Here is a 21,423-nt window from a genome sequence, read left to right on the forward strand (position 1 = left end):
CAGGGTTAGGGACAGGGTCACAGCTGTGTGAATAATCCAAGTCATGCAGGCCTAGACTGTTGTTGCCCAGAGAGACTCATGAAGCTTCATGCCCCTTTCTCCCCTGCCTGGGGCAGGGATGGAGCTGCAGGTATGAACAGCAATCTATGCAGTGTGGGTCTAAGATGACCACAGTTGCTATGGTAGACTTCTGATTATTTGGTCTGTGCCAGCCAAATATACCTGCAGTTACCTGGATAGGCTGGTGCAGGACCTGCCAACCTCCTCCCTGCCAGAAGTTGGGTTGAAGCCTAGGCTAGGGCTGCAGGCTGATCTGGGTGAAAGAAACAAGTCTCTACTGTCACTGTGATTTTTGGTCAGCCGGACTTCCCTGAATGCTGGGGCAGAGTCAAAATGGCAGCCACCAGCCTCTCTCTGACCTAGACAGGTTCATACTCTAGCTGTTGCTAGGGCTATACTCCAGCCAGCCAAATTCACCAATCAGTAGCTGAAATCGGTGGCTGACTGTCTCTTCCTCCCCCATTTTTGGGAAATGGGGCTTCAAATTTCAGCCACAGAATACCTCCTGGGGCAGCTTGCCCTGCCAAAGTAGTATATTCACCAGCCTCTGCAGCTTGGCCAGTAACTTCCCTGAGAAGCTGGCACAGGTCCCTGCAGCTTCCTCCCTGCCAGAGGCTGGGCTAGGTCTTAGGCTAAATCTGCAATCTGACCTGGATGGAAAGAAGCCAGTCCCTACCAACACTGTGACTTTCAGTCTGCCCTGCTTACCCTTGTGCCAGGTGCAGAGTTAAGATAGTGGCTACTGGCCTGTTTCTGACTTGGAGAGATTCAAACCTTAACTGTTCTTCGGATTATACTTTAGCCCACCAAATTTACTAATCACTAGCTGAAGATGGTGCCCAACCGTCTCTTCCTCCCCTGTTTTTGGAAAGTGGCGCTTTCAGTTCCAGCTGTAGAATAGCTCCTGAGGCAGCTTGTGCCTCCAGTGAAGGATGGGCACTGGCCTCCATGGTGTGGAGCACTCTACCTACGAATCTTCTTTGCAGATGGGCAGTATCCTCCTTCCATTCCTTTAAGGATGTTGCAGGATGTTCTTCTGGTCTCCTGGAGGCTCCAAACAGGTGCTTCAGCTAGCTCTAGATAGCTCTGGGTGTTTACTAATTGCCCTGTAGCAGGAAATGACTCTACAAGCTCCTTACTCTGCTGCCATCTTGCTGTTTTCCTACCCACCTCATTTTAACCATTGATGGAGAGGTATAAGGAGAGATCTAAATTATGAGAAAGAACCGGCATTGTTAGGTTCTAGAAGAGTGTGCCAGACATTGAAAACAGTAAGACCTTTTCTTAGAGTCTTTTCAAGGTGAGTCTATTAGGGTTATCCAAGGTGAGAAGAAGGTCAATGTGGCAGGAATGAAGGGAGAAGGAGAGTAAAAATAATGGAAAGGGTAGGTAGAGAATACATGTCCTTGTAGATAATGTGGTGCTTTCTTTTGACTTTTTTTTGAAGTTTTTTTATTTACTTATTTCTCTCCCCTCCCCCCCTCCAGTTGTCTGCTGTCTGTGTCCATTCACTGTGTGTTCTTCTGTGACCGCTTCTATCCTTATGAGCAGCACCAGGAAACTGTGTTTCTTTTTGTTGCGTCATCTTGTTTTGTCAACTCTCTGTGTGTGTGGCACCATTCTTGGGCAGGCTGCACTTTCTTTCGCGCTGGACGGCTCTCCTTAGGGGGCGCACTCTTTGTGCATGGGGCACGGCACTCCTTGCGCGCATCAGCACTGTGCATGGGCCAGCTCCACACAGGTCAAGGAGGCCCCGGGGTTTGAACTGCAGACCTCCCATGTGGTTGGTGGATGCCCTAACCACTGGGCCAAGTCTGCTTCCCTGTAGATAGTATTAAAGACTGTGAATTGTATTTTAACTTCATTTAGGAAGAAGACACTAGAGGGCTTTAAAGTTTAGCAGATTATTTGTCTGCTGTGGGGAAATGTAGAGTGAAGTTCGTTCTAAATTTACTCAATAAGGGGACTGAAGTTCCTTCCTCCAAATATAGAGGGCCTTAAAGCCAGAGAGTGTTGGAGACATATTGATGGGGAGGCTGATGAGTATTGGTACAGTCCACAGGAGATTGAAAGCCCAAGAAAGAAACAAGATAGGAGGAAGAAAAAATGTTCTACCAGGACTGTGCCTTCTACAGAAACAAAACATTAACACAGAAGCAGGGGGAAAGCAGCCAAAACACGTTTATGATCTTTAAACCCACTGATTAAAAGGTCTATTTGGAAGGGAAAACTGGCTAATTGCCGGACATAATGTTCTGTCTGAAAGACTCTGGGTGGCATTCAGGAAGAGCCGTCTTGGTACAAAATGTTTTTTCAGACAACATATGTAGTTCTTAATTCGCTGAAAGCTTCTTATAGGCAGGGAGCATGACTTAGGCCTTTTTCATTGTGCATTGTAAATAGAACACAGAAACTCAGTAAATATGTAGGTTTGGAGTAGATTTTATCTATTTCTTGCTCATCTATGATATCACCAGAAAAATACATTAGATAAATCTCATTTATACCATGATTTAATTAGTATATGGAACTGGTCATCTTGTTCTTTAATCATAAATGAATCATTCTACTCTTTTCTTCACAAAATGTGATTGTATACTGAAGACTGATGGGCCCAAGCACATGCTGAACTGCGGGGAGGGGAGATACTCTAGACTGCAGTTAGAGTGATAAAGCGATGTTTCATTTTTCAAGGTCAGAACACCCAAGGATGGCTCCAAGAGGTTGTGTATTTAAAACCCAAAATAGATATAATGCAGTAATGAAAGCATGAGATTGTATATATATATAATTTATATATGTCCCAAAATATGGGTCATGACCTTTTCATTGCAGTTTTATGAACCCAGAGTTTAGCTAATAGAACATCCAATGTGTGTTTAAATGTTTAGATAATGAATTTGTCAAAAATCAATGAACTGATTTACCACTTGTCAGGAATGTGAATATAGTAAGAAAAGCATGCTCAGGGGAAAAAAAAGAATAGGCTGATTTCATATTTACAAAAGAACAGTAAGTTCAGTAGTTGCCATTAGTTGGCATTTTGGCCATAGTTGGAATTTTATTTTGATGTGGAGCATAAAGTTTAGCCAGCTACCCACAAGAAACATTAACTTAAATGGGGAGACTGGAAGAAGACCCGTTCTTACAGGAAGACAGATCCCCCGCCCTTGACCTGGGGTCGCCGCCGGCTGCGGATATGCACTGGCAGCGGGAACTGTGGGAGAAGCCACCTGCCCGCCGCCTTGCCAGCCTTGGCCAGCGCACAAAAGCAAAAAGATCGTAGCCTGTGTTGCCGTTGCGGACCGTGAATTTAGAGGAAAACTTGAACTGTTTCATTCTGTGAGGTTTGTCAACGAAGGCAAAAAGTGATGGCAGGAGCCGATGTCGACACAAATTGAGTTCCAGAATTCTGATCAGATACTTGATACTTCACCACTTTCCTGACTGCTCCTCTGTAAATAACATCAAGTCATCTAAAACACCCTCACAGAAACAGGGACTTGCATGAGCTCAGCTCCAGCAGCACAGCCAGCGCAACTTTCTCACCCAAAGCTAGCAGCATCTTCCTTGGCATCTTGTTTCAGGTCAAGCAGAAGATATTTCCAGCAGCTCTGGCAGCCTGTTTATTGATAGGTGTCAGAAGAAAACACAAGTACTGCTAACTTGACAGGCCTCCATTATAGTGGGACTCAGAAGAATGCCATGGAAGTGCTAGAAATGAGAGTCAAAAATCCAGCGCCCCCAACACATAAATTTAAAAACAAGCTCATTACCGTTGCAGCAAAAATGATTCATCTAGTCATTGTCAGTGAAAAGGTGTCTTATTTCCTCAGAAAAAAAGGTTGCACAGGGATAAGAAACATCTTGATGACATCACAGCAGCTCGGCTACTACCACGTCACTATATCCATACACAGATGCATTCCATGGAAGAAACTTTGGCACTTCAGAAACAGTAGAAACAGAAGTAGGAGGACCTGCAAGTCAAGCTCACAGCACAAAAATTAACAGAAAAAGCGAATATTAAAATGAAGAGCTATAATCTTGAAGGGGAGTCTTCAGGGAAATACTGAGACGTAAGGAATGAAGGTGATGATCAGTCCCCTGATGATGAACTCTCAATGTGGGCATTGGAATGTTCTCTTCAATTTCTCACTGTCAAGATGTCATCTTATATCAGACTTTCTAACTAGTATCAAGAGACTTGTTAGCCACTGTTGAAGGAAAGAATTTTATTAAGTTACACCAAGGTAGCTTTCATGTCATCTTAAAGGATTATGTGGTTGTCTCCAGAGAAACTATACACTTATATTATCAAAGATTTTTTTGCCTAATATGTTGGAATCTTTAAACAATGTTGAATGGAAGAATAAAATACTAACTAGAACAACTTCAAAAAAAATTAAATGGGGAAAACATTATGACAATTAAAGCATGTTATAATTGCTTTTGGGTTTTGACCCACATATGTTGTTTTCATTGTGGTAAACATTGAGTTGACAATGGCATGCCATTCAAATATAAGTAAATGATTAGCATAAACAAGCCCCATATTGTCACTGTTTGATGAGTCTCCTTGGGTCAATATTTCGGGCATTGCTTTTCCATTTCTATTCATTTGTTAACTACTTTTTGCATCATAAAATAGTTAGACAATAGTTGAAATTTCTTAAAATACCCATTATTAACTCAAAATATAATTTTGTAAAACTTTGCCATCTACCTGTGTTGCTGGATTTTGTTTAGGTTTTTTGACTATGCTGGAGAAATGAATTTCAAGAGTACATCGGGTAAGTTCGGCCAGTAATTTATTCAGGTATGGAGGGAAGAGAAATGGGAGAAAATAACAGATCAGGGGTTCCAGATAGAGAGGAAGGGGCTGAAAAGTGATAATGAGGGCTGATTTACAGGCTACAATTACCCATTATAGGTTATAAATGCCCAGGTTTACTTGCGTAGGGATCCAAGTGGGCGAGAGGCAACTGGAGCCCAGGCCCAGAGGCAAGACAGCTCAGAGAGCAAGAGAGCTCATTCAGGCCTTGCTCCTGGCTTTTGAACTATTAATTATCCCACCCCTTTGCTAATGGCAGGGGAGGAGTTCCAGCTGTTTAGTGTTTTGATTGCTTATTTCCCCCATCAATCTCCCAGGAGGGCCCAATTATAAAGTCCTTGGGGGAATATCTGGGGCTACTCCTGGTTCTGGAGGAAGTCTTCGTCTGAGTAGCAGAATCTTGGGGAAGGTCTTCCAGCAGCCATTTTGGAGTTATTGATGTCTACGTGGACTTCTTGCCAGGTTCCAGATCCATCTATTGAGTCCCTATCTTACTAACCTGCTTCATCTGGACTATGAATATAAATTTTAGTGTATATTGGAAGTAAAATGTTTTTGTGAAACTGTGAGGGATTTGGCTTAACACATTTTTGCTTAATATAAACCATCAAGTTTTTCTTCTTTTTACCAAAATTTCACAAAAGCCTTCAATACTGCAGTACTTTACTTTGATTAAAGTATATATTAATTCAGCTAAACAGTAATGCTAAGAAAGTAATCTAGAGGTTACAACCTTCTACTGAATGAAAGCAACCCTAAATGGTCCAAGATAAAGTGCCTGAAGCATTCCTCTATAAGATCCTAAGTCCCTTGAGTGCAAGCATCTTGTCACATATGTTCCTGTAACACCAGTGCCCAACCCAGAGTAGAGAGGGCTCAATAAATGCTTGATGGTGTGTCAATTCTAGATGATGCAGAGGGGCAGGGTTTCTTAATGAGGAAGCCAGGGCCACATCCTGAATGAGATCAATTCTCCAGTATCCCTCACTAAACCAAAGGCTCCTTGAGAGAAGGACCACATCCACTCATCTTTTTTATCCCTAGATAAAAATCACCACAGAGCATGACATTTGGCGAGTGCTCAGTAAGTGTTTTATGAATATACTTTAAAATTATTTTGAAAGTCGACAGGAGTGTCTTCTACAAGTGTTTCATGTGATTTGGCTTTCTGAAACTTCCAGGTAATATTCAAATGCAAAGCATCCTGATTCTCAATTCTTCTTTTATGTTTTATGAGATTGGGGTAGGAGGAAGCAAAAGGATACATTATGTTTTTGTGACATTAATTCTCTGAATGTAATGGAACCTATTCAGGGGACTTTAGAAACAGAAAATTAACTAAGAAGTTCCTAGGTAACCTTGAGAATGTCTGTATTAGTCAGCCAAAGGGGTGCTAATCCAAAGTACCAGAAATTGGTTGGGTTTTCTAAAGGGGATTTGTTTGGGGTAGAAGTTTACAGTTACCAGGTCATCAATCAAAATGTACTTCCTTCAACAAAGTCTGTTGCCAAGTGTTGAAGTAAGATGGCTGCCAACATCTGCAAAGGTTCAGGCTTCCTCTTCCTCCTAAGGCTCCATGGTCCCAGCTGTAGGCTGGGATAAGTCTTGTCTCTCTCCTGGGGCTCATTTCTCTCTGGGCTCAGCTGTGCTGCTCTCTCCACAAGTTCAGCTGTAGACTAGTAGTCTACAATAGAAACCCACAATAAGATGTATTTTGCATCACAATCAACCTGCACACATAGACACACATCCACAAAGACACACACTAAAATCTTCACGAAATAACATGTTCTTATGATGTGTGATATACTCTATTTTCTGTTCTGAGCTATTAATTTTTGTAATGCTGTCCATTACCCACAGTTTCAACATCACTGTCATCACTGCCATCTCTTCTTCCTCCTCCTCTTCCTTTTCCTCCTCTTCCATCCTTCTATATCTACCTCCTTTCTTGTTTTCTTTCTGAATGGGAGAGTATAAAGATAGAATACAATTTTTAGAAAATTTTGAACATATATAAAAGAGTAAGCAGAAAACATAACCCACCTCTTTAAAAAAAAACCTCCAGAAATAACTATTAATATTTATACAATTTCAGTTAATCTTCTTGGCTATCTAGACCTATCTACTTAATAAAACAAAACTAAGATCATACCATAGAATTTTGCAACCTGCTGGAAATAGACTTGACATTGACATAGATAGTAAAATATGGATTTGGGTTATAACCAGAAAGTTTTGACAAGAAAATCTAGGGTAACCTATACATTGGGTTGACAGATATCCATGATATATGGTAATTAAAGGTGACTTAAATGAGAAAGAGGAATTTAAAGAGCTTTTAATAAAAGTAGGAAAGGATGATTCAGCAATTATGTGTGGTAGCCAAAGTTGAATTCTCCTGGTGAATTGATATTTTTTAATTCTTTTATAGTCATATTTCTGAGGACAGAAGTTATTTTTATTTGGAATAATTATTGGGCATTATTATATTATTGAGGCATTCTTTTCTAAGGATTAAGCCAGGATTTGGAGAATTTGCTTTAAATTTTTTCAGGCCGCTAGTTCAACCTCAGAGTGAGGTCCACAGAGCAACTACATCAGAATTACTTGGAAAGCTTACTAAGTGCTTACTAAATGTGAGGATTTCCATGTCCCATTCCCCTAAGCCCTATCCTACTAAATCAGACTTTAATGATGGGACCCAAGTATTTCCATTTTAACACATTTTGATGAATAATAAAGTTTGAGAAACATTGTACTGAAACTTGTGAAACCGTTAAATTAGTTTACTAAACAGCTTTTTAGGGACCCTAAACTGTATTAATGTAAGTTGTCCTAGAAATCAGTTTCTTTAAAAAAGGCTTAATAATAGGAGTCTTTAGAAATGAAAGAGCTTAAAAACTATGCAATTCAATCACCTCCCTTTACGAAAAAAGGAAAGTGAAAAGATATAGTGAACTTGCCAAAGTCACAGAGCTAGTCTGTGGGAGATTGGAGCCTTTTATCTGGAAAGAACTTCTGATTCCCAAGTCCAAAGCCCTTTCTCTCTTCCGCACTAGAGTATGTTTTACTGTATCCTTTGGATTATCTATTTCAAGCCACTATTTCATCATAGTAAATGCCATTTTAATCCTTACCTATTTACTTTCTAATGGCAGATCCTGAAACCAATTTCTTTATAAAAATACATGGCTGGCTTTAATGTAATTATGGAAACTGCCGAGCCAGAAAATCTGCTTTGCGAAGTGCATACTGCTTGGTGTTTGCACGTAGTTTGTAGTCCATAATTCTTAAGTTTGCCTGCTGGTGTACTCTGATAAGAGGAAGCATCAAGACCCCAAATTAAAGGACTCAGATAGAAAAAAACTGCAAATATATCCCTATTTCCTTAAAAGGAAAGAATTTTACTTGTTTAGACAGGTGAAATATAATCTAAAAACAAAGGATTCTTGAAAGCACTTTGGATATCAAGTAGTAAAATTACACAAAAGCAATACTTCACAAATAAATTTGGTTGAATGTATCAGGTGTTGATATTCTAGTCCATTCCAGAACAGTTGCCTCAGATTGACATTCAGGAAAAAGGATTGTGATGAGTGGGTAAAATTATTTTCCTTTTTCTGATTTTGTTTGCCATATGTTCAGAGACATAAAGGGGTGTTAGCTTTTCTTCTTTTTTTTTGTCACAACCTTCACTCCACTCTCTAGTTGAACATTTAGCTCCAGTTTAAACTAGGTGAGGTGATCCAGTTGCTGAACACCAGAAAAACTGGTTTGTTGGGCAATGCTGTGTTCACCATTAATTAACAAAATAAGAATCCCCAGTTACCAAATCAGGGGAGTAAATCACTGCATGAGTTTTCCTTCTCCGTCACTCCATGGATAGTACGTCAAAGTGAGTGGCAGTGCTGCATTATATTAATAACCAATTTCACTGAAGCTAAGTAAATAGTAATTTATTACTTTTAACAATCACTGTGATCCTTCCCTTTTTTCTGATTCTTCAATAACATTTTTTTAACCATCTGGTTGTTTATGGCATCTCGCTTTATGTTATACCAAGGTATGGTGGAAAGATATTTCTCTGGAGGAGAATATAAGTCTGTTGGAACTGGGTTTATGTATAGCATTGAAATAAAGGGTGCCAAAGTTTACAACTGGAAAGACTTCCTGAATAAAATAACTTGTTCCCAAATAGTCGGCCCCGCCCCGCCCCCCCCCCCCCCCCCACCCCCTCTGGCTTCTGGCCTTCTGGCTCCTAACGCAATTTAACTTGTTCCTGGAATGGAGCAAATTTAGTTTTACTTTTTAATTACACCTGAAGTACCCATCTTCCTATGGTCAGGAGATTAGGGCTGCATTTGATCCTGTGTTGGCCAATTTACCTCCTGTTATTTTCCAATTGCTTTTATTGCTTGTACTAGCCTTGTAGTTCATTTAATCATAGGAAATACTGGATATTATGTTTAAGTGCCTCAAATATAAAATTATGATTTTTGACTCTAATAGCATTTCTCTGATATTTTCTGGAATTACTGGAACAATTTTATAAAAACACAATTTAGAATGATCTAGTGCCAACATCCATAGGATGGTCTAGGAATAAGTGTAAAGGAGATGCCAAGTTTGGAACTCTTTTTTCCCAAAAGGAATAGCTTCTGATGGCCATTCTGAATGCTAAACCTTACTGTCCCACTAACTGAGAAGTTAAATCTCTACATAACGTTCACTATTCAGACAAAGCATCTTCATCCCTTTGCAAAAGTAAACTTGGAGAAGTGCCCAGGCAACATTCCAGTCATTATTGGTCTGCTTTTCTTTTACGGCAATTTCCAATTTTTATTTGCTTGTCTCTGTTTGTTTCTTAATTGCCTTGGACATTTCATGTTGAGAGAGGTTCTCTGGCAGAAAGATGTTTTAAAGCTCAGAGGTGTTTGCCTGTCAACTTCAAGCAAATTGGAGGACCACAACAGTAATCTCATTTCCATTAGAGATATATTAGCAAAGAATGACAACTTGTAAGATGTTTTTATTCCTTGATCACTCAACATTTTATTCAAACAAAGGTGACTAATAGTGGTTTGTAGTTACAAATTTTAAAAAATGGTGTCCAAAAATTACGTATCACACCAATAATATATTGAGATGCTTATATATGATAATTTCTATATAGAAACTTTAAAAACCCAAATCCTACATGTGAAACATAATAATGGAGAAAACATTACATATAAAAGAGAAACGTAAGAAAAAATAAAGGAGCAGCTGGGAATGACAACAGCTAATGTATTGCTCCTCTCCTCTGTCTGAGATTCTAGTATATACTAAACAAGTAACCTCCATTAGCTTACTTAATTTTCATAAACATTTGTTATGAAAAATTAAATGTTTACCACTTTATTTTTATTTTTTTTGTTGTTGTTGTTCTAAGGAATTTGCCAACATTAATTTATTTAAAAACTTACAACAAGCTAAAGGGGTAGATTTTATCACCATTAAGTAGAAGATGAAATCAAAGTACAGACAGGTTAAGGTACCTTCTCTTGTCTAAGACAACATAGCCCGTTTTAAACAAAATTTCTGTTTGAACACAGGTACATGAATCCAGTCACACCTGCCGCTCTGTGGGCCCGGCACTCACTCAGCTTTCAGGAGCAGAATGGCTGCACAAGTTTCTAGCTTCACCACACAGTGCCAAGTATCAGTTCAAAAGAAACTGTGCAGAATCACATTTTCTATTGCTTTTGTAATAGGTCTGTATACTCTATTGCCTTGGAAAGATAGCTAGGCCATACTTTTATCTGAAAATAGAGCAATTTGAAATGTGTATCTTTTAAAATACCAACTGTGTGCAACTTATGGGAGGACATACACCGCAGGGTTTACAATGGTTAGCTCAGCAATGTGAACTTGGAGTGTGCTGGAGAACACCCTTCACAGTGCAGATCTTTAGTCTTTTAATAGAAGTCACTGTTGACATTAGAGTTGCCCCTTGGAGTGTTATATTTACAAAGATACTAGGGAGTACAAATAGAAGTTGCTGCCTTTAATTGAAAAGCATCCAATAGTTGTTATTAAAAAAAAAAATAGGTCAGCACAGGGCATTCAGATGCTCAGTTGGATATCTTCAGATCTGCTGACCCTGGCTCCACACCCACGGCTGACTCGATCACAACCTTCTGGATTCTTAGACAACAGCTGTCAGCTAAGACAGGATGGTGGGAGTTGCACACTTGCTCCAGCAAAGGATCCTCCTAGGGTCTTGAAAGTAGACATCTGGGGCTGTAGCGCCATTGGAAGCTCCTGCCTTTTGGATGAATGGAGGTCAGGCTGATGCTGTTGGGGTGCCCCTCACAGTCAGGGCTTCAGTGGGGCTGGCTGCTGGAGGAAATATGGCCGTTGTCCTCTTAGGCCATGCCCCATGTCCTGGAGATACTGACCTGGTCCATAGATTACATGGATTAGCAGCCCTGGAGACCACCAGCCAGAAACTGCAGCAGTGGGATCCTTGATTCTCTTGTACTTCTTGTTGGATACTAGCTTTTGAGAAGGACACCGAGCAAGGCAGTGGCTATCCAATACTTTCCTCTTGAGCAGGAATTGCTTGAGTTTAAAACTGTTTTTGTTTGGGGGGGGTCCTCCTGCAGCCTTTGTTGTTTTTAAGTTTGCACTCTATGCTCTAACCCAGCTTCCTCTGGGTCCTTTAAACTCCATGGTGAACTCAAAACAAAACAAAACAAAAACAAGGGAGCTGATGTGGCTCAGTGATTGAGTGCCGGCTTCCCACATGAGGTTCCAAGTTCAATCCCTGGTCCCAGTACCTCAAAAAATAAAAATAATAAAATAAATAAATAAACACCATGGTGATTTTTCTGAAGGGATCAAAAGTTCAAGAAGCATTCTTAAAGATGGCTTTTTTTTTTTTTTAAACACATTTAAGCTGCCGAAAAGACCTTTGGTTCATGGGCTGCCTATTGCTCTCTCAAGTCAGGCTTCATTTTCTGGGGCTACTTCCCCGGTCCCTGACATGCAGACCATTGCAGCGGAGGACCCCTCATCCCAGTACTGCTGCATTTGGGCCCTGGGCTGCTCTGCAACATCTTGCTGGAAACCTTGCCCCAAGGGCTGCAGTGGTGACTTGGCCAGTATTTGGTGAGTAGCCTGCTGTAGCTGAGAGCACAAGGACTGATCATTAGTTTGAGGATACTGAGTCTGCTGCTGCTGCGACTGAAGGGAGGGCAAATATTGCCCTAGAATCTGGTGGTTCAAGGGCATTATAAGCTGTTCCTGGAACAGTGACTTCTCTAGAAAATTCTGAGGCTCTTGAGGTTGCTGCAGATGACATCCCCATCCAGTCTGCTCCTGTCCTGGCAATAGTGGGTAGTGATAACCGGCCACACTCTGCTCCTCCTGCTGGTCCCCCACTCCATGAGCATTGTTAATATAATCCAAAAGGAAGGGATTTGCATGTTGGCTTCTCCCTACCCCAGGACTGTCCCCGTCAGAATAATTCACAGAAGATGTACGAAGATGAGTGTAAACTGCGGAGCTGTAGCTTACAAATGGATCGTCAGGAGAAGATGCATTTTCTGTGTCACCTGGATTCTCCAAAGCATAGCCCAGTTCCTCTTTAATGCCTGGGATCCCAGAGTCACCTGAATCCACCTGCTGAACGGTAAAACACTGTTTCTTCAGAGAGGAGCAGCCAGCGCCAGGTAGCAGAGCCTCCTGGGCACAAGAGAAGCTCCGTTCAGCGGTATATTTTGGGGCTTTAGCCTGGGCATCCGGGAGGCTTACAAGTGGGAGACCTTGGACAGGGTACTCGTGTAGTTTCCTAGCATCAAATAGTCTGCGTCTCTCTCTAGGTGGTAGTCGGGCTCTTTTGTTCTGGAACCAGTTATCAATTACAGACACATGACAATGGACTTGTCTGGCCATTTCTTCTCTGGTTGTAAAATCAGGGTAAGGGTTCTCTATAAATGATCTGTTAAGTATGTTCAGTTCTTCCTTGGTAAATTTATGTCTTGTTTTTCCTTTTCCTCTTTCCCATTTTGTTCTTGCTTCATTATGGCTAGCCTCTTCAGTTGGGGAGCCATTGGAAGCCATGTTGAAACTCTAGTCCAAACTCTGAGTATAAATGTGCTCGTTTACCACTTTAAAAACTAAGAAACTGAAGTATACGGAGGTTAACTGATTTGTCCACAGTCACACTGTTAGTAAGTGGTGGAGCCATAACGTGAACACAAGCCATCTAACCCGAGAGTTTAACAGTTATTCTATATTGGTCAAACTACCAAGCACCAGAATCATTAAGAGTGCTTAGAGAAAGGACAATTTCCCAGGCTCCACCACCAAACCTATGAAAAGAGTTTCTGAAGGTGCAGCACCACGATAAATGGCCAAATGTAATTTATTTTTAAAAATCAGAAGGAATAAGTCTCTTAAAATTTCATTTAAAAAGAGGTCTCAGGGGACTATCCACTGTAGTTGTCCCTCCAAGCCAACTCTGAGCTATATCAAAATTCATTGCTATTGACTCCAAGAGAGGCAAAACCCTGCTTCACTTGATCAGTTCTGCAGCAGCTTACGAAAGTCTTTGGGTAAAAAGAATCATGCGTTTGTCTTTCTATGGGGATGATGGATCTGTGCAAATCTAACTTTACTTTTGCCTATTTGCCTGCGTCCCACATTTGTGAAATGTCTACTTTGGTTGAGCATGTCATTGGGCAACTTGGAGCAGAGGGATGAACACATCGGGATCAGAACCTGACCTTATTAACGCAGCATGACCATCAGGGCTGGCATAATTCAGCCTGGGTGGTGCCCAGCTGGAGAAGTTTCTATCTTTCCTGTAGGAGAAGGATCAATTACATGCCAGTACATCTGTTCTCCGGCTCTACCATAATGCTATTCAAGCAGTAGGTTCTGTTTATATGGTAAGAAAATCTCATTTGTCCAGCATATCCATCCTAGAAGACTTTTGCATTGAAACACCACACCCTTGCAGGCTTTTAATGCCAGCAGCTACATTTGTCAGTGAAATTTAAATGTGAGAAAAATGCATTTATGGGCTGCCAGATTATTAGGCAAATAATTTAGGGGTATTTGGTCTAGTTGTAATACAATGTTTTTTGTAACTTACTATGGAAATGAAAAACTAAATGGTGCTTTATACATGGGATTTATTTCCCCATCATTAATACTAGATAATATATATATACTCGATTGCGTATATTTGCCTGCCTGCTTTCTCTTTTACACAACCAATACAGGTATTTTTCATTTTGGCTTTTTACACTATCATCTGTCAATCTGGAAATAATGTGGTTGATTCATTTGTAGTCATTACTGTAAATTTGCTTTCCCTTGCTAAACAGAGGATTTAACACCTAAATAGATTTCAGGTTGAACTGCTCTTCTAGATTTAGATTGTTTTATGTTTTAAGATGACTTTGGCTTCTCTTTTAGATTTTGTTTTATTTCGGTTTTACAGTCGGATTTTATTCCTTTCAAAAGCAGCACCACACAATAACAAGGCTGAGGGAGCCCTCGGTGCCCTCCCCACCTCTGGCCTTTCTTCCAGCTCTGAGGGGAAGTCCACAGGTCACCGACGGTCCCATAATCAGGATGGCTTTCTTTCCAGCTTCCCAATTTTTGGGCCCCATTTTCGCCTAGTAAAGTCCTGGTCTGTCTTGAGAGATTTATAAAAAGAAAAAAATCCCCTTCAAATGGTCTATCAGAAAGTCCGTCTTCAGACTTCTGAAGGCTCACTGAAGCCTCCTTGAATCTCTTCCCCTGGGTGCTTCTCTCAGCCCTTTAGCAGCCTCTGTAGCTGACCTCAGACCCCTGCCTTTGATTTCAGCTTCTCCAATTATAGGGCCCAGCCCCAGATTCAGCTCTATATCCGTGTCTGACCAGAACTGAACAGAAAAGAGAACTGCTGAAACAGCAGTCAAAGCCATCTCTAGAAGCTTTCAACATAACCAAAATAATGTAGACAAAAAGCCAAGGATTTTATCTACTTAGCTGTGTGACTCTGAGCCTCATTTGCAATTGCCATTAATCCTAGGAGACCATGGATGACTTGGTGCCTTGTAAAATTTGGTATTATGTTATCTCATACACAAATATGAAGTCACGAAGCTTCCATATGAAAGTGCCCTGTGCTGTGCGATAGTCCTCAGCGACTCCGAATTTCCTTTGATGTTTACACATTCCATGTGGACATTAAATCATCTTGCTATAAATTTAGAATTAAAGACAAATGGTTATTTTTAAAGAAAGAAATAATTATATTGGACCTGCTTATAAAGAGAAATGTGATTTATTAATAGTACTTCTATTTCGGGTTAAGTAAGAAACCTTTCCAAAGGCTTTCCTTAATATTTGTCCTCGATATCTTTCCAGTGCTATTCCCAGAGACAATCATTTTAGCCCCTTTTTTCCCACAGCTGTTGCACAGCCAGTTGCCTGCTGCGTGCTGACTCTCTCCTATATGGAGCGTGTAATGAGATGCTGCAGCAACCTCTATTTTTCTAGCACCCGGTTTCTACTTTTTCATTTCCCTTTGTCTCCCTATATATTTTAGAAACTTCATTCATTAGATATAATACTTATTGCTAAATGGTTCTTGTCAACCAATGGTGAGTAGCAGTTTGAGATGTGAGATTCAGAGCTTTGATATTGAAACATTGTAATTCATTAGGCATTTTGTCTGAAGGAGGGTCGAAACAATCACAAAAATAAGAATGTCAAAAGACTTTAAAGACATCAGCAAGCCTAATTAAGTGGTGGTCATGATAGGAATTTGTGTATTTCATCTTTGAATTTTGTTCCTTTTTATTGTGTGTGTGTGTGGTATGGGGGGCGTAGGATTTGAGGAGAAAGAAAATGAGGGTATGTAGACTCTGGGTGATTCTGAAGGGCAAATATCTTGATTTTCATCCCTGCTCCATCAGTGGGATGAATAAGGATCTACATTCACAGAGCAGACTAGCTGCTTATTAATAGATACTTTTAATGGGATTTGACAGGCTAGCTTCAGCTCTTTACTGTCATTATATAGCATTTTATAGTTTACAGAGAACTTTTTTTCATTTGCAACTTGCATTTCCACTAGGTCTTGGGTATTGGCTTCATTATGAAATCAGGAAATCAGGAAAATGAGGCTCAGAGAGGTTAGGATTTTCCTAAAGCTTCACAGCTTGTGAGTCTCAGACCAGGATAGGAACTCTGAATTGCATGTTCTTTACCCCATGTGTTCCTGCTTCTGAGGAAAGAAAGGCTCATTTATTGAACACTTACTATGTGCAAGAAGACTTTATTTGATTTAGTCCCCACAAAAACCTTGAGAAAGTAAGTAATATTATCCCTATTTTAGTTAGGAAATGAAAACTCAGAGGGATTAAGTCACTTGTTCAAGGTCATACAGTTGGTCTAGGGTCATAGAATACGTTTTCTCTCTTCCATTTCTGATTACGGATCCTGCTCTAGAAGGAGCAAGAATGTGTTCTCAGTTGTTTTTTGTTGTCCCCAGAGGCTATAGTTTAAAAAGGGGAGGTGGATCACACTGCCCATTAGCAGCAGCTGGTGAATTTTCAGATGACAAACAGAAGCCTTCTGCAATACTTAAAGATAAATATGGTTTTAGGCCCTACAGAGGAGAAGTGGTGGAGAAATGCACAAAGGAAAAACAGCACCAATCTCTTCACTCCATGACCCATGCCCAAGAGCTGACCCAGCAGTCCCTTGTGGTTGCCTCTCTCCTCTGCTAACCACCTTCCTTCAGCCCTTCAAAACCTGCTCATCACTGGAACTCACCACAGCCCTTCCTTTTCCTGGAGTTTTTTCAGCTCACATCAGCTTGCCCCTTATTTTTCTCCAGTTCACAATGCACACATCATACTATAAACACTTCATACACTGCCAGGTTCTCAGATTACTTCATGTGCTTCACTTTGCTAGTTTACAGTGAATGTAAAGTCCTTGATTTAGAAATTGCTTCTTATAGATCAGGGGTTCTTAACTAGGTGGCTACAGCCCCCTGAGGGGTCCATGGAAAGATTTTAAGGGGTCCATGGGCTTGAATTGAAAAAAATCAACTTATTGTCTTTATTTTCTCTGACCTCTAACCGAAATCTAGCATGTCCTTCACTTACGAATGTATGCAATAAATAAATTACAGTGATATTCATCTCACCTGACTGGCAAAGGGGTCCATGAAACAAAAAAGGTTAAGAACCCCTGTTATATTGGGAAGTGGACTTGGCCCAGTGGTTAGGGCAACCGCCTACCATGTGGGAGGTCCGCGGTTCAAACCCCGGGCCTCCTTGACCCATGTGGAGCTGGCCTATGCTCAGTGCTGATGCGTGCAAGGAGTGCCCTGCCACACAGGGGTGTCCCCCGCGCAGGAGAGCTCCATGCACAAGGAGTGCGCCCTGTAAAGAGAGCTGCCCAGCGCGAAAGAAAGTGCAGCCTGCCCAGGAATGGCGCTGCACACACGGAGAGCTGACACAGCAAGATGACGCAACAAAAAGAAACACAGATTCCTTGTGCCACTGATAAGGATAGAAGTGGTCATAGAAGAACACACAGCAAATGAACACAGAGAGCAGACAACGGGGGGGGGGGGGGGGGCGGGGAAAGGGAGAGAAATAAATAAATAATTTTTTAAAAAAAAAAAGAACCCCCATCATAGATGCTTATTTTGTATTCTTTGCATTACCCAGTGCAATGCTGAGAATGTGGATTTTCAATGTTTGGTTAGTTTTTATTAAGAATTTAATCAAGATAGAACACTGATTAGTTAAAACAATCTGACTTTTGTCTTAAATGAATTTGAAAGCCCAAATCTAAATTTGACTTAGGCACTGAATTGTTTGGGCCAAGCTAAAATCAAGTTTTATTCTTATTTAAGAAGCTGCAGGAGAATAAAAGAATATCTAGTTGATAAGGTGTTTTACTTTTTTTTTGAAGACATGCTTAGGTGCCCTTGAGCGTGAAGACATAAGATTGAAAAGACGAGTATATGGAGGAATGTCACATAAAAAAAAAAAGACGCAGAGATAAGAAAACACATGGAGGGATGGAAAAGGTAGCTGAATTCTGATGCAAAGGGTACAAAAAGAGGGAGGCTGTGGCTAGATGAAAAAGAGCCTAAGGAATTTGGACTTTGTTAGACATATAACGGTTCTGGGAAAGGTGGTTTACAGTGCTGGTGGGGGTGGTGAGGTGATCTCAAACTGCGGGTCCTTGGGAGCCAGACAACAACATAGAGGAGAGAAGAGGGCCAGGTGAAAACATCTGAAAGGGGCTGGGGAGTGAGCTGCTACAATGGTGTGTCGTGGGAACCCAAGTTGAGGGCACAACAGAAACTTTCAACAAACAATCCCTTTATTACTCGCACAGAATAAAGAGTCCAGAAAGGGCAAATGATCTCCTTGTCACTTGCTCAGCACAGAGAGTCCAAAAGAGCAGGGGAAGAAGTCCTATCACGGCCAGCCTCCTGAGGTGGCCAATAACTGCTCCCAGTCAGCGTCTGTGGATGGCAGCTCTGCAGATCCCACTTTGTGCCGGAGAAGAAAGACCAAACTAAACTAAGTGTAGTTTTTATCCACCTGGAGGTGGGAAGGCCCTGCCACTGAGAATGCCTGTTCTGATAAGCACCTGGGGCTGCTTGTTCCTGGTTTCCAGGTTCAAGTTCAGGTGGGCCTTTTCATTAACCTTAACATCTCCCCCTGGACGTGGAGTGGCGCACAATAGAAAAGGAGGTGGGGGGGAGCAGAAGGCTGGAGGGTGCAGCCAAGCCGTAACAGGTGTCTGATTTCCCCATCAGGAGCCGCTGGACCCAGCTCCACCCCTCTGTGACCACATGTCAATGCAGGCACCACTTTCACCATCTCTTAGGCTTTTTCAGGAGAAATTGGAAATCTGGGTTTTTGTGTAAAAGTCTCCACATTTTTAATGTTGGCTTAAGAAAATTTTAAATACTATGTTAGCCAAGCAAAATACCCCTGTGAGTCAGAGATCAACCTGCGATCTTGACCTACACAAATGAGGCAATCCCTTTTCAGCATGGGTAACAGAAGAATGCTGATCAGAGAAAGAGGTGAGCTGGGTAGCTGGTGTGATGATTTAACTAGTCAGAGACTAACCAAAGCACAGGAAAGGTCCTATTCTAGAGGCAAACTCACACCACAGCCATAAATTTTCTTCCCTGTTCTAATTTCATTTTAAAACTAACAACTTTTGCAGTGCAGGGACTCAGATGACCTTTAGAACTTTCTCAAACCTTTTCCAACTATTTAGAACTAGCAGTGGTAATTTGACAGGAATCCATAAACAATGTGAAAATCTATAAACTTGTTTTGTTGAACCAGAACTAGTTCCAAGACTGAATTAAACTGAACAAATTCTAAGGGACTCTTAATTATTAGTTAATTATTTAGTAATAGTTTAATGAAGTTGTTAATTAAATGTTAATTGATCCATCACAGGCATAAATCAGGACATTCCTAGGGAAACCAGGATGTATGGTCCCTCTATCTACCTGACATCTAATTGGAATTCCAAAATAAAAGAATAAGAAGAATGGGGGGGAAAGCAACTCAAAGAGATAGTAACTGAATTTCCTGTCAGAATTGTTGAAAGACAAAAATCCTCAAAATTGGGAATTAGAATGAATCCCCAGCAGTATATACAGAAGAAATGTAAATGTAGCCACATCTTGGTAAAACTGCGGAACACCAAAAATGAAGCAGCTTCAGGGAAGGGAAGGTTTATCTACAAAGAAACAATTAGCCTGGAAACAGATTTTTCAATGGCATAAGCTGGAAGCAATAGAATAATATTGTAAAGAAAGAGAATATAACCAGAATTGTATATCCAGCTAAACATTATTCATGAGTAAGGATTAAATACAGATATATTTAGAAATACCAACGCTTCAACAGTGGGATTTCTAAAGAAACCATTTCAGAAACATGGTGGGGGGAGGATGATTTGAGATGCAAGAAGAAATTGTAAGCAAGGACAATGGAAAACATGTTGTTAAATATAAATATAAATGCATAATGTCTGTGTAAAAAACAGTAATATCTAATTTAGGGGTAAAAATCAAGGAAGTACTAAAATATAGGACTTAAGATATTATTATGTGAAATGGAAAGGGATGACTGACGAATTACTCTAAGTCCTTGAATTTGGAGGATTAAAGATATTAATTAAATATTTACTTTAAATATGAATTTTAAAATGTTAGCACTTTATGTAACTTCGCTTAACACTTTCTAAAACCGGGGTATAGGCAGCTTCCAACCACCGCAATACTCAGAGCCTCTCGTGCCTCTTCCAGTGGACAGCTGCTCTCTTGGAGGTCATTTGATGGTATGATACTACAAGGGCATCTACCTACTGATGTTTATTGATCTGGCAAACTCACAACCCCCAGCCACACTAACCTGTGGGAAATCAGACCACTCCACTGCCTCCCTGTCCTCAAGCCTGCCACCTCTCTCCCGGTGTAATACACTCTTGCACAAAGGCAGATCAACAGTTCCATTGCTTATGCCATATCCAACCAGGCTATGAAAGGCACATCTCCATTTCTTGCAAGTAGCTCAATTCCTCCCATGGCTTGTATGAGTGGAAGCCCCATCCCTTTGTAAGGAGAGTTCTGGTTTGAGTCTTAGCCGCAAATTTTAGGGTGACAGTGAAAGTCCCACTCAAAAGCTGGTGATCCTTTAAAGCACAGTGTATTTGATCTGATTCAAACATTTTGCATTATGTTGTATAAAGAAAAACCGTCACCAACCTTGAATAAAAGCTCCGAGCTGTCTGCATTTAGGTATTTATGCCCAGGTTTTGATAAAGTTGAGCATAATCAAAATCCTACTGTGAAGAAGAATGAAAAAAAAAAAAAGACTAGTTAGAAATAAAGCAAAAATGCCATCTTACCCTGTATCTTAGAAAACAAACTCTCAAAATAAAATCAGTAAATATACCTTTACACAGTTTTGATTGAAAATTTTATTAAGGTCTTGTAAAGAACCCATCTGAGTGTTTAGTGTTTACTGAAGAGTGTCTCCAAGTTTCATGAGCATAAAAATGCATTTTGGTATATATGTCAGGGTATCACTGACAATGAAGTCAAAAGGCCCCTACAAAGGATCTATATATGGCTTTTCATTTCTTGCAGGAGATGAATTGCCATGGTAACACTGCCATGAAATAATAGGTCAAGTTTTATCAGTCTGCTTTGGGCTTATTTTATTAGGTTTTGCTTAGAAGTGGATACTATTATAAAATGAAGGTTTTATATGCTAAACATCATGACAAGAAAATCCAATCAATAAAATCTGCTGGTGTCAAGAGGATGGATAAAGGACAATAGGTATGAAGAACATTTAAATTGACTGAAGAGCTATTTAGAGGCAGGTTTCTTAATGCTGTCTTCTAAAATGTGGGCTTGTTTCATAGATCCTTGTATAACAATGTGTAAATGAATTCAAACTGACTGCACAAGATCA

At 40.5% G+C, this 21,423-nt stretch overlaps 1 protein-coding gene and 1 pseudogene across 3 annotated transcripts in view; both read left to right on the forward strand.

The window, feature by feature from the left end:
• The window catches only part of LOC139439811 (putative GRINL1B complex locus protein 2), a 97,509-nt pseudogene extending 93,253 nt beyond the window's left edge, over window positions 1–4,256 (forward strand).
• RAB3C (RAB3C, member RAS oncogene family) overlaps window positions 1–21,423 on the forward strand; it is a 297,703-nt gene that overhangs the window by 118,588 nt on the left and 157,692 nt on the right. The window lies entirely within an intron of this gene.

The sequence above is a fragment of the Dasypus novemcinctus genome, chromosome 2, assembly GCF_030445035.2.
Source record: "Dasypus novemcinctus isolate mDasNov1 chromosome 2, mDasNov1.1.hap2, whole genome shotgun sequence".
NCBI lineage: Eukaryota > Metazoa > Chordata > Mammalia > Cingulata > Dasypodidae > Dasypus > Dasypus novemcinctus.